At 48.1% G+C, this 13,746-nt stretch overlaps 1 protein-coding gene across 1 annotated transcript in view; it reads right to left on the reverse strand.

Moving 5' to 3' along the window:
• Positions 1 to 1,506, reverse strand: part of LOC128341618 (zinc finger protein 420-like) — a 36,283-nt gene extending 34,777 nt beyond the window's left edge. The window contains exon 1 of the mRNA XM_053287954.1: positions 950 to 1,506. The gene's annotated coding sequence lies outside the window, so the exon portion shown is untranslated. The remainder of the gene's footprint in view (positions 1 to 949) is intronic.
• Positions 1,507 to 13,746: the final 12,240 nt, after the last annotated feature.

Consider the following 13,746-nt stretch of genomic DNA (forward strand, 5'->3'; position numbering starts at 1 on the left):
GCTCCTCTTGGGGGACATGGCATTACGAGTGGCCTCGGCACGGACATTATGGTCCCCCACACCTGAGGCCACCTTAAGCAAGAATCTCCGCTTTGGCTCTCGATCCCAACCCACATGCAGATACTCAAAATGCCCAACTCATTCCTGTAACTGGCACAGATTTCCTCTTGCACCAGCTTAGTCGGGAAAGGGAGTGGGGCTGGAGGGAGAGGGGCGGCTGTTCCCCTGAGCCACATTTTGCCTGCTGCCGCCAGGTGCCAGCCCAGCCCAGCATAGAAGGGGGAAGTTTTCCAGTTGTATTTCTTGCTCCCAGTTTCCTGTTTTGCTCATTCAAGTCCTTCCTCCCCTATAATCTAACCACGTTTTAACTGAAAAGGTTCAGGGAGGGGGAGAGGTGGGGAGGTGGAACTTTGCAAGGTTTTTTCGCTATGTAATGCATGCTAATTTAATTATGTGCCATCCTCAAAATGGATTAGCTGATTCAGCCCATCAGGAAAGTCTAAACCTCCACCGATTTAATTAAGTAGACAAAATCAGATGAACAGAGACTAAAACTATCATTAGGAGCAATTAGTGATTCCTTAAACATGGTGCTGCCAATCTGGGGACAACTGCAGACGCACTTGGGCAGCGCCCCCTTCCCCCTGCCCGGCGCCCACCCAGCCCCAGGAGTCTCGCCAGCCGCCATGGCCAGCCCGCCCATCCCAAACGCAGCCAAATGCTTCCGATGGGTCATAAACTCATCCTCGCTCCAGTCCCATCAGCACCACCACATTCCCCGGCCCTGCCTGCCCTCCATGGACAGCGGAGGCTCCCAAGCTGCCAGCCACAGCCCCATCTCCTCTCAGACCTACCCCCCTTGCCCCACTCAAGAGCCCCCCAAGAGCCAGTCGCGACTCCTGTGCCCCCACCCAGGCTGGTCTCCCCCTGCCTCCCGCCTTTGCCGCACCTGCTAATGCTGCTGTTGAGGCTCCAGAGGAAAAGACGAGAGTCCCCTCTCGGGCCGGTCCGCTCTCGCGCTGCGCGAGGCTCCCCAGCCACCCAGCCCGGCTCCCTTCTCGGGGCGGCTGCTGCTGGGATGGACCTCTGCCCTGCGGGCTGAGCGAGGAGGAGGAGGAGGCAGGCGAGCGAGCACCGTCCACCCGCCCAGCTCTGCCGGCTCCCGGCGAAGACGACAGGGGCTGCTGCTGCTCCTCCCGCTCCTCGCTGGCACGCAAACGCAGGTGCTCCGAAGACAAACAAGCTTTGGGGCCAGGGGCGTAACTACAATTAGGCCGGGGGAGGCTGTTGTCTCGGCCCCCCGCCTTGGAGGGGTCCCTCAGAGGCTCTCCCCTACCCAGCGCCTACCCGATCTTCCTTGTGAAGTCATTAAAAAAAAAATTCTCCCCCTTGTTCTGGCGCTGCCCGCTATTTCCTTGTTGTTTGTCTCCGCGAGCAAAGGCAGAGACTAAGCTGGGAGAGGGAAGGTTGGAGGAGGCGCCGAGGGGGTTAACCTGCTCCGCTCCCCTCCCCTCCCCTGCCCCTGAGAAAGGCAGAACTCCCAACTGCAAGAAGACGCTGAACACCGTGCGTGAGGACGCCCGCAGGAAGGAGGCGGGGCCTGGAGGTGGGACGAATGTATGTAGAGACAGGAAAAGGGAGAGAGTACAAGAGGATCAGTGATTTTCGCTGTAATTGCTCTATAATTGAACCAAAGCACGGTATGTCTTCTCTGTTAACAAATTTGCAAGTCTTTCTTTCCTTTCCCACCCCGCTCTTTCACCAGTCTGCTTTTTTTTTAAGTGTATGTGTGTGTTTTAATGAAAGTAACAACGGCTCACAGCCATGCCTGTTGATTATTTTTACATTTGCATTCGCCCTTTGCATTTAAAACACACAAGTGTTGCATAAGGCCAAAATTAATATCATGTTAAAAAAATCATAAAAACATTCATACATAGCTCAGCCAACTGAAACAGTAATATTTCCAATTAAAAGCTACTAAAGTCTTGAGTGATTAAAACTCTTTTTACTTGGCACTGGGAAAAACTATACTCTAGGACTTGATTCGAAGTAAACATGCTTATGCTGCACAGGATGTTTAGATCAGGACAAGGCATACACACATCCCTCCCTACTTTCATAAGATAGGTGGAGTAAAACTTTGGATATTTGTATTTTAGATTTACCAGCTGACATTCAGCCTAAATTATTAATGACTAGTCCTACTAGAACTGAGACAAGTTAGCCATGACTAATTTCATCATGAACTTCATGGCACAGTGTATGTGTATGTATGATTTATTTCGGCCCAGGGCCAGCATAATGGCACAGTGGGGAAGTAACTTGCCTAGGGAGTTACACGCTTTTGTAATTTTTAATCTTTTGTTGGGATGTGTGCAATGATTACTGTGCTTCATTTGATACTGTTTTAAGTTGGTTCTGTTATGCACACCTTGTAACTGGGAAATGTGCAATGATTAAAGTTCTTATTCTGTTGTCTTAGTTGGTTCTGCTTTCGTGTTATTTATACCAAATTGGGACATAATAATGAACAGATTACATAAACAGAGAAAAGTCGACAGGCCTTCTGCCCCCCCCCCCACCCCGAGAAGCTGCAATACACCAGAACAGGCTCCGCAGAAGCTGGAAACTTCTTTAAAAGAAGAAATTGTGGACAAGTTACTTCCCACTGACCTGCACATGCTGTGCCACATTTTGCATTTAGTTGAATGCACTAGGAATGCAGTCACCAGCCAGCTGCTGCCTGCAGCCCCCTTTCCCTGGGAGAATTGTGTTGATCCAGGAACGGCTTCTTTGATGAATGCATGTGTTGAAGTTGGAAGATGATGGGATATGTGATAGCCTCCTGTGCTGATGGGATTTGTGATAGCTTTTCAAAACAGGATATGGCTCGACCGCAAAATGTTCCAAAAGAGGGTGACTGTTTTGCTGAGCAGATATGAAACCTGGCTATAGCTAAAGATGCTGACACGCCAATATGCAGAAACTTAGAAAATTGCAAGAAACAGGGCTGCCCTTTCTTGATGGGGCAGGAATAAGACACGTGTATAAGAAAGGTACAATAAGATGTCTTGTGGTAGCAAGCATGACTTGTCCCCTTAAGCTAAGCAGGGTCTGCCCTGGTTGCACTGAAAAGGGAGCCTAGAAGTGTGAGCACTGTAAGATATTCCCCTCAGGGAATGGAGCTGCTCTGGGAAGAGCATCTAGGTTCCAAGACAGGACAACAAGATTTTTCACTGAACCAACAAACTACCAAAGCGTACAGTACGTTACCAAAGCACAATTATATACAAAGTGGTTGTTTGTACATCATATAAAGATTTACACACAAGGATTTGGTAACCAACAGGATTATAAAGTATATACAGGCAGTACTTTAACTAGGGGGGGAGGTTTCAAGGCACATCAGGTAATCGGGGTGGGTGGGTTACGTCCAACGTCCATTTCCACAATTTGTCCCATTCCTGTTTAGAAGAGATACACTTGTCTTTCTGCACATAACCATATAGACTTTTCCAGAAGAAATTTACTGTCTTATCCACGTGGACCTCTTGGTCACGTCTTCCCTCCCTGTTCTTATGCAGGAGCATTGCATAAATGACATACAGGTTTACTAACCTAATTACAAGAAGGGGAACATTCCAATTCCCTTGTATGAGGGTACCCGTTTCCTTGAGGGCTTCTTTCTGGGACCCCAAAAAGAGGTTCCATCACTCAAACCCGAGGTTAGTTCTTCCCAAGTCTGTTTTTCCAAATCAGGCCACTCTAACAGCTTGCTTACTCCCTGCCACACTCTTTTGGTTACCGCACACTCTTTTAAGAAATGTGAGTGGGTTTCCCTGAATGTCTTGCCTAGCTCACGAGCTTTCTGTTTGCAGGGGATTTGGGGACACTCTTGCTGGTCCTCTGGGAGCCATGGCTTAGCCACGTTAAGCGGCAGCACTTGGTGGTATGAACACCACCTTGTTTCCCATAAATGAAAAGGGAACTTTTTCTCCTTAAAGAGAGTGATAGGGTGATCGGATTGCAACAAGTACTGTGAAGTGCATTGTTTGTAGCGTTTACGTTCTAAATCGGGTTTTTAAAAGGCTACTTCTAGAATATCTCCGTAAATTGTTTTCCTTAGCTGCTTAACTGAGGAGGACCCTTTAAACAGAACTGGTTCAGCCATCCATTTTTTTAGTGTGAATAACAAATCTCTCAAGTTGTCCAGGTGGTCCCTTTTCAATACTTATGTAATATTACCATTGAAAGAATCTTTCCCCCACCATGCCATGCCCCATGTTGACTTTCGCCAACATAGAGCAAAAAGCGAAACCCAGGTTTTTTGCAGGAGGTTGGACATGTTATGGACATTCACAAAAGTCCAGTTTCCAAAATTGGAGGACCTGAATTCAGTCACAAAAAAAAGGGTTGCAGGGCTGGTAGAGCTAAGGCCTCCCCACTCAACCTCCTTAGATGCTACCACACGGGCCCAAGGGAAGGATGCTGTGTGCCATACTAGATGGAAGACCGGGCTTTCAACTCTCCAAAGGCAATTGAGCGGAGGAGGGTAGGCTACCACCAAGTTGTGCACTGGGGGTGGGGGGTGGGTATCAGGTAAATCCGGATGTAAACTGCTTTCTGGTACATGGCAAGGCTCCATTTTTTACACATGGTGATTTTAAGCATTACTTTTTCTTCCCAATCTGTCCAATTTCCCCCCTAGATTTTTTCCTGAGAGAGATTCCTGCCTGCAGCCTTGGAGAAGCCACTGCCAGTCTGTGAAGACAATACTGAGCTAGATGGACCTATGGGCTGACTCAGTATAAGGCAGCTCCCTATCTTCCTATGTTCCTCACTAGGTCTGTTCTGGTGCTAAAATAGTGCAATGCAGCTTATCGGCGGTGGGGGATGGGGGGGGGGCAAAGGCCTTCCTCATCCAGCAGCATCTTCTGCTCGGTCCTTTCCCAGAATTCCCCAGTGCTCCCTGCCTGGCTGGCCTCAGGGCCGTCTCCTGCTTCACAGCCAACTGCCTCTTCCTTTCCCATCTTCAATCTGTGCTCCAAGGCAGCCTCCAACTATATAAACAATTGAAGTATTCTCTTGTTGAGGGATGAAGGTTTTTGACACCCCCAAAGCCCACCTCATGGATCTTCTCCCTGTATGAAAAGGAGACCAAAGCTAAGAGTCTCGAAAGAGTCCCTAGAATGGCAGAGTGGCTGAGGCAGGTGGCCTTCCCTTGAGGCCACAGAACAAAGCCTTCAGTGCAGGATCCTTCCTTTTGGTCTGTTCCCAATTCCTCTCTGCCCCTTCATCCTCTTCTGGGCTCTAGGAGTGCAAACCTACGCTCTCCATAAAGCCACCCCCTCCTTTCCCATTTCCAGCCTGGGATGCAGCCACCACATCCTTGAACCTTCCCCCTTTCCAGGACACAAGGAGGGCGGCTTGGATCACCCCCTGGGAATCCGCCCCTCCAGTCTCCCCCATCCTTGGCTGCCCAGAGAAGAACATGCAGGTGCAGGGGCGTAACTATAATAGGGCAAGGGGCCACAGTTGTCTGGAGGCCCACTGCCTTGGGGGCCCCCCCAGAGGCAAGTCACATGACTCACTCCCCCAGCCGCACACCCACCCGGGATTTCTTCAGTTGTATCCATCCTCCTTAATTGATGTGAGATCTGAAGCTACCAGTCTTTCTCTAGCACCATTAAATGACTTGAGTCGTCCACAATTTAGGATTTCTTTACTTCATGAACTGAGCTTCGGGAGGGGGGCGCATTTTAAAATCTTGTCTCTGGGCCCCCTCCAACCTTGCTATGCCCCTGTGCAGGTGGCAGGCCTGTGGGAGAGAGAGAACGCCTCCGAGCACTCAAGCACCACAGTGAGAATAGCTTGGTTGAAAAATAGCCAGAACGGGGGTGGGTGGAGGGTTAAGAGTTGAGCAGGAAAGCACAGTCGTGAAAATTAAAACAGAACTGTTAGCACTCACTCCTGCTGCTGTTCTTTTTGTTCTTCACAGCTCCAGCCTTTGAAACAGACACAGAGGAGATTGTGTTCACTCCCTCCAAGGTCAGGACTCTAACCCTGAGGAATAGAGGTTGAGTTCAGCCCAATCACTGGGTGTGAGAAGAGCAAGCCCATTAAAGAGTATCTCCAGACAGGCGCTTAAGGTTCAAAAGCCAGTCAGGTTTCTTGGGGGAATGACATACTTGGGTAGGAAAGCCTGTGTCCCCGACTGAGATTTCTGTCCACATGGTGCAGAGCAGAGAGGGGGAGAGAGAAGCCACATGGCTCATGGAGAAGGCAGCAGAGCAGGGAGCAAGGAGGTGGAGGACGTGAGAGGCCAGACCCCCACCAATCAGAGAAAGCTGGAACAGAGGGAGATACAAGGAGAGGGGGAATAGAGAGGAAGACCATTCCACACCATCTCATAGGAACATAGGAAGCTGCCAATAAACAATGAATAAACTCGGAATTAATTAATCGATCATTGATTTCCAGTGACTGCTGTGGGTATTGACCCATGCATATCTATGTTGCTTATTTTTTTAACTTTACAGATGCTCCATGTTCATAAAAGTAATTTAATGAGAGGTGATGTGATGGAGCTTAGTTGGTGGGAAGGATGGTGCGGGGGGGGGCTCCTCTTGCTCCTCCTTTGGGGTCCTCCTTTGGGGCTACCCCCCTGACTCCAGGGCCAGGGATTGCATTTGTCTCTCGGCAGCCCCTTAGCATGCGTCTTTGGAGCCCTGAATATTCCAAGCCTCTTACCCGGAGGATCCATCCGCCTCTCAGTCCATCTTTCAGTGTTGCAGGGGAAGGACCAGAGTCAATGGGGTTACCCTGGTGCGAGGCAGGCTGAGGGTTGACACCAAGGAGGACTGCCAGACTCTGCCAACAGTGGCACCCTGGGAAGATTCAGGGACCCTGGGAATTGCTGAGAAGAGGCCAGAGAACCTTTGGGGACAGGGAACCATCTTATTTGTTGTGTATCTATTTTTCAGTGTAAACCACATCAAATTCTTGTGTGAAAAGTGTCTGTGTTCATGTGTTCCTATAATGGGAGGGCTGTGGTTTCGGGATCCCTGCTTGTACAGAATGGGACTGGATGATCTCTAGAGGTCTCTTTCCACCCTGATCTGCTGGTTTGGTTTCCACAGAGAAGCAGTAAAGTGCCAGCAAAGCAACAGCAAGTGAGTAGCTTCCTTTACCCTCTTAAATATTACTTCATCAGTCTGGGTACCCTGTCTTGGGCAGGCGGGCAGGGGAGTGGGGAAACCAGGGGGATAAACTGAGGGACAACATTGGAGTGTCCTGGCACTAGGCTGGCCCTGAAGATGTTGTAGAGCGACAATGACACCCTCCCCCACACACTTCAGGGAGTGATCTGGGAAAGGGGGTGGGTGGGGGCCACTCCGCATATGCAGCCAGGGTCCGGCTCCTCTCTTCTGTGGATCCCTAGAAGGGATTCCTAGAACTCTTCATGCTCCTGCCTAGTTGTACAATGTTTGGATTCAAAATCAAAAGAGCTGCCTAGACTGGAACTTAGGAGAAAATATTCATCACACGCAGGTGGGTCCCTTGTCCCAGCATGGCATAGAGGTTAGTGTGTTAGGCTAGGGCCAGGAGGACCTGAGTTCAAATCCCCACTCAGCCATGAAGCTTACTGGGTGACTTTGGGCCAATCATGTGTCTCTCAGCTTAACCTACCTCACAGGGTTGTTGTGAGGATAGACATAACCGTGTACACCCCTCTGGGTTCCTTGGAGGAAGAGTGGGATATCAGTGTGGAAAAGGAAGGTTCACTTCATTTCTCTCCAATTTTTCTGAGGTCACAAATCTTATTGGCCCGTGTGATAAGGCTCCGTAACACTGTTAACACCCAGGGGCACTGCAGAGTGGGAATCCAGGCTGAAAACCCACAAAATCCGGTGAGTGTGCTAGCAAGACCTTTCTAGTCTCTTACCCATTGTCACAAAGGAGAGCTGAACTCGCTCCCCCACCTGAACTCTGAAGTCCTTTGCAAAAATTTGTCTGCCTGAACAATGAACAAGTCTCATCAGGCGGTTAAAAAACAACAACCTTCATAAAAACATAAGAGCATCCCAGATGCATCATTCTCTTCCTATCCCATTCCCTCAAAATATCTCCTGGCAGTTGACAATTTTAAAAAGAGAATGACAACCTAATCAACTGCCAACACCAAATGCCTAGGTGTATCTTCAAGGCCCTGGCAAAGAGGTCAAACCCCAGCTTCTTTTTGTTGGCCCCAAATCCCTGGCCTTCAGTTTCACAGGATGATCCCCGGTTCTAGTGTTGTGAGAGAGGGAGAAAATTTTCTTTCTACTCCAGGCATAGTTTTATACACCTCTATCATGTCTCCTGACAGCCACCTCTTTTCCAAACTAAAAAGCCCCAGATGTTGTATCCTGGCTGCATAAGGAAGTTGCTCCAGGCCCGGGATCATCTTGCTTGCCCTCTTCTGCACCTTCTAGCCCTTGTAGATGTGGAGTTATGGAGAAATATGTGTGGTCACTATTCTGCTCGACTTGCATAAAGGCAGGTTAGGGAGAGGTTCCCAAGTACAGTAATCCCCTGAGGAATGTTGAAACAGGGAAACATGTCCAAAAGGGTTATTTAGGAAGTTACAAGCTTGGATAGAAAAGCCGGTGTCCCTGAGCTTTATGTCTCCATAGTGCAAGATCAGAACAAGGATGGAGGAAAGGTAAAACTACAACAATCCGGTAGGAAGGGGAGGGGGAGCCCTGAGAGTATCAGTCTACCAAAAAGTCCTATAAGTGGCTTGTTTCATGGCAGGAAATGACAAAAACTTCTGGAACAAACAATATTTAATTCATTGGTTGGTTGGTTGGTTGGTTGGTTGGTGATTGCACCATGCTCCAGTTGATTAGCAACCCAGAAGATCTGAGAACTGTGAAGCATGTGTTGTGCTTTTTATTTTTATTTCTTTAGAAATGCATTATACGTCCAAGCTGGTTGGCCATGTCCAAAAACCTCACTCACACTTTTGACACTGTATGTCATCAATCAGTAGGATTCTGTAATGATATGAAATGTTAAGAGGCCCCCGCATCCCCCTAGGGACGGCCCTGGCCACACTCTCTGAAGCCGGGCTGCTTAAGGTGCTTATGAGTTGCCCAAACACAGTGCCTCCCCTCCTGCCCTCACTTCCCACATTGTCCACACACTGGACAGAAGTCTAGAGGGGAGGAAAACAGATGTCCGAAGGTGCAAAGATCCACCTGCCTAACCCGCCAGTTGTAGCTCCCTCTGGTGGCGGCACCAGAAACAAAAAACTGAGAGGGCACAGAAGGGGGGAAATGCATTTCTGGGATGAGCAAGCCAAGCTGTGGGTCCCACACGTTAGATTTCTGAAAGGGAAATGGGCAGCAGCTGGGGTGGCGGCTACCTTTTTGAGGGATGCTTGGTGTAAGAAATTAGGTACTTCAGAATTCTCCCTTCACATATGGGGAATGGAAAACTCAGAAGTCCTCAGAAGTCCCGGTTCTTTGCCTAATGTCCTGCTTGTTTTGTTCCCCCTAGACTCATGAAAGCATACAGACAAGGGATTAAAAGTTAACAGCATTTATTATCACCCAATTCTTGACAGTCTTCAGTAGATAGAAGCAAGAGACAGTTCTGGGTTCAATCAGTACACCTTAAACATTTATCAGAGTGTTTCAGTTAGAAATTAAAAGTTAATGGTTCGAGATATATTTATAATACCTCTTCCTGTTTCTTGCGGTTGCACTTGTGGTTGCCTCTCTGTTCGGGGCTCTTGACCTCCTCTTTTCCCTTCTTGCCTCTAGTCTTTTCTCCTCCTCTATCTCTCGCTCTCCTTAACTTCCTTAGTTAACCCTTTAACACACCTTCTCTTAAGTACAATTGTGGAGTCACCCACACAACCTTGCTCCCCGCTCTTCCTAATAATGATTGGTCAGAAGAATCCAGACCACTGATATCCTATAATTCAATTTGTCACCCCTTTTGACATATAAATCCATTGGTCAATTCTTAAATGTGCATAAATGAAGCTTTCAGAATCTGGATCATAGGTTTTGATCAAAACACATGCAAACATTGTGGTTTGAACATGTTCTATTCTAATGTCACCAAAGGGGTGACACCAAAGGGGGTCGCCACTTCGGGGGAGAACGAGGGTAAGGGCTAGAGGACTTCTGTTTAATTAGTTTTAAGCTGTTTTAGACTTGGGTTGAAGTTGCTGTAATGTGTTTGGGTTCATCTGGAGATGGGGGGACAGGGGGTGCCTTTGTTGGCTATTGGGCAGCTATCCCGGTGGTGGTGGGGAATAGAAGTAGTAACATTGGCAGGTCTGCGACCATTCCAGGGGAAGGGTAGTCAGAAATTTAATAGCTGTCTTCCCTTCTGGCTGCCCTGCCAGCTCTTTGACTTAGGGGAGCACTGCCAACAACCCACATAGCCTTTATCTGCTCCTCTGTAATGCCAGGTCAGTCCAAAATAAATCTGAACTCATCCATGAATTGATCATGGACGAAGGGGCCGACCTGGTATGTATTACCAAGACTCGGTTGGGGGAGGTTAGTGGTCCAGTTTGGTCCCAGCTTCTCCCTCCAGAATATTCTGTAGAGGAGCAGGTGAGGGGACGTGGGCGGGGAGGTGGAGTGGCTGTGGTCTAGAAGGATAACATTTCCCCTACCAGGGTTCCTGTTAGGGTGTCGGACCATATTGAATGTGTGTACTTGAGTTTGGGGACCAGGGATAGATTGGGACTTCTGTTGGTGTACCCATCACCCCGCTGCCCAGCGGAATCCCTTACTGAGCTCACGGACTTGGTCGCGGAACTCACGTTGGAGTCTCCCAGACTTTTGGTGCTGGAGGACTTCTATGTTCATTTCGGGACCAATCTGTCTGGGGTAGCTCAGGAGTTCATAGCGGCCATGAGAACTATGGGCCTATCCCAAGTGGACTCTGAACCGACACATATTGCAGGTCACAAACTTGATTTGGTCTTTTACTCTGATCAGGGTGGTGTTCCATGGGTGGGGACTCCTGTGATTTCCCCATTGTCATGGACGGACCACCATCTGGTTAAGGTTGGACTTACAACCACTTCCCACCTCCGTAGGAACAAGGTGCCCATTAGAATGGTCCGCCCAAAGAGCTTATTGGATCCAGTAAGATTCCAAGAAGCCTTGGAGGGATTCAATGTTGGCTTTGCCAGTGACCCTGTTGATGCCCTGGTTGAGAATTGGAACAACTTGCTCACCAGGGCAGTAGACACGATTGCTCCCAAGCGTCCCCTCCGACCCGCTTCAAATTTGGCTCCTTGGTATACAGAAGACCAACAGAGGCTGAAGCGGCAAGGTAGGTTACTGGAGCACAAATGGAGGAAGACTCGAATCTGACAGATTGTGACACAGAGCACATCTAAAGATGTATGCTCAGGCAATACATGCGGCAAAGAGGCGGTTCTTTTCTACCCGTATTGCCTCTGCGAGTTCACATCCAGCAGAGTTGTTTAGGGTTGTGAGGGGACTAGTATCTGCCCCCCGCCGAACCAGAATTTGGAGTCATCAGTTACCCACTGTGATGTGTTTAAAGAGTTTTTCACATATAAAATCTCTCCAACCTAGATGGAGACTTCACAATTAATTTGATGTCTGAGCTGGAGCTGCCCAACGATTCCTCTTATGTCATTCGACTGGATCAGTTTCAGTTTGTTACTCCTGAGGATGTGGATAAGCTGCTTGGAGCGGTGAGGCCTACCACTTGTTCTCTTGACCCTTGTCCAACATGGCTTGTTTGATCTAGTAGGGAGGTTGTTGTAGACAGCCTGGTGGAAATCATAAATGCTTCTCCGAGGGAGGGCAGGATGCCTCCTTGTCTTAAGGAGGCAATCATTAGACCTCTTCTAAAGAAACCTGCATTAGATCCCTCAGAGTTGAGCAATTATAGGCCTGTTTCCAATCTCTCATGGCTGGGCAAGGTAAATGAGAGGGTGGTGGCCTCTCAGCTCCAGGCGGTCTTGGAGGAAACTGATTATCTGATTATCTCTTTGTAAACGGCCCTGAGCCATTTTTGGAAGGGCGGCACAGAAATCAAATTATTTATATATTATTATTATTATTATTATCATCATCATCATCATCATCATCATCATCATCATCATCATCCCCATTTCAAACTGGTTTTTGCGTGGGCAATGGGTGGAGACTGCCTTGATTGGCCTGATGGATGATCTCCAATTGGCAATTAACAGAGGAAGTGCAACTCTGTTGGTCCTCTTGGATCTCTCAGCAGCTTTCGATGCTATCAACCATAGTATCCTTCTGGAACGTCTGAGGGTGTTGCGGGTGGGACGCACTGTTTTACAGTGGTTCCGCTCCTACCTCTTGGATAGATTCCAGATGGTGTCAATTGAAGACTGTTGCTCTTCAAAATCTGAACTTAAGTATGGTGTCCCTCAAACCTCCGTACTTTCTCCAATGCTTTTTAACATCTACATGAAACCACTTGGAGAGGTCATCAGGGGATTTGGAGCTGGCTGTTACCAGTACGCTGATGACACCCAGATCTACTTCTCTATATCAACTTCTTCAGGAGCTGGCATATCCTCCCTAAATGCCAGCCTAGAAGCAGTAATGGGCTGGATGAGGGAGAATAAACTGAAACTCAATCCAGTACTTATTTTGCGGGGTCAGAACGCTAGAGACGATTCGATCTGCCTGTTCTAGATGGGGTCACACTTCCCCAAAAGGAACAGGTTCGCAGTCTGGGAGTACTTCTGGATCCACACTTCTCCCTGGTTTCTCAGGTTGAGGCACTGGCCAGGGGTGCTTTCTATCAGCTCTGGCTGATACACCAGCTGCGCCCGTTTCTTGAGATCAACGACCTCAAAACAGTGGTACATCTGTTGGTAATCTCCAGGCTTGACTTTTGTAATGTGCTCTACGTGGGACTGCCTTTGTTCGTAGTCCAGAAACTTCGGTTTGTTCAGAACGCGGCAGCCAAGTTGGTCTCTGGATCATCTCGGAGAGCCCATGTTACTCCTTTACTGATGGAGTTACACTGGCTGCCAATAGGTTTCCGGACAAACTACAAAGTGTTAGTTATAACTTACAAAGCCCTAAATGGCCTCGGCCCTGGGTATTTAAGAGAGCGTCTTCTTCATTACAAGCCCCACCGCCCATTGAGGTCATCTGAGGAGGTCCGTCTCTAGTTACCGCCAACTCATTTGGTGGCTACACAGAGACGGGCCTTCTCGTTCACTGCCTCAAGATTGTGGAATGCACTCCCTGCTGAGATACAATCCTCCCCATCTCTGGCAATTTTCAAAAAACACCTGAAAACCCATCTTTTCGCCCAAGATTTCTCAGCTTCCTAATATTTTGGGGTTTTAATTTCTGGTTATTTTAAAATTGTTAAATTGTTTTTAAGTTTCTGTATATGTTTTTAACGGGTTTTATGTTATTGCAAAGCGCCCAAAGAAGAAGGTTTGGGGCAGTGTACAAATTTGGTAAATAAATAAATAAAATAAAATCTAAGCTAAACTGGGGAAGCAACCCAAACTAAATTAGGGAAGTGGTCTGTCATGCCACTTGAAAGAACGTAGTTTGACATTTTAAATTGAAAGGACACAATTTGACATTTGAAAAGCACCTCCAAACTAAACCGGGAACTGTAGGAGGGTTTGGAAACATGTCTGGAACATGTCTTGAAACAGCAGCTTGCATCAGACAAGTTGAAAAGCACCTGGTTTTC

This window comes from Hemicordylus capensis, chromosome 2, assembly GCF_027244095.1.
Source record: "Hemicordylus capensis ecotype Gifberg chromosome 2, rHemCap1.1.pri, whole genome shotgun sequence".
NCBI lineage: Eukaryota > Metazoa > Chordata > Lepidosauria > Squamata > Cordylidae > Hemicordylus > Hemicordylus capensis.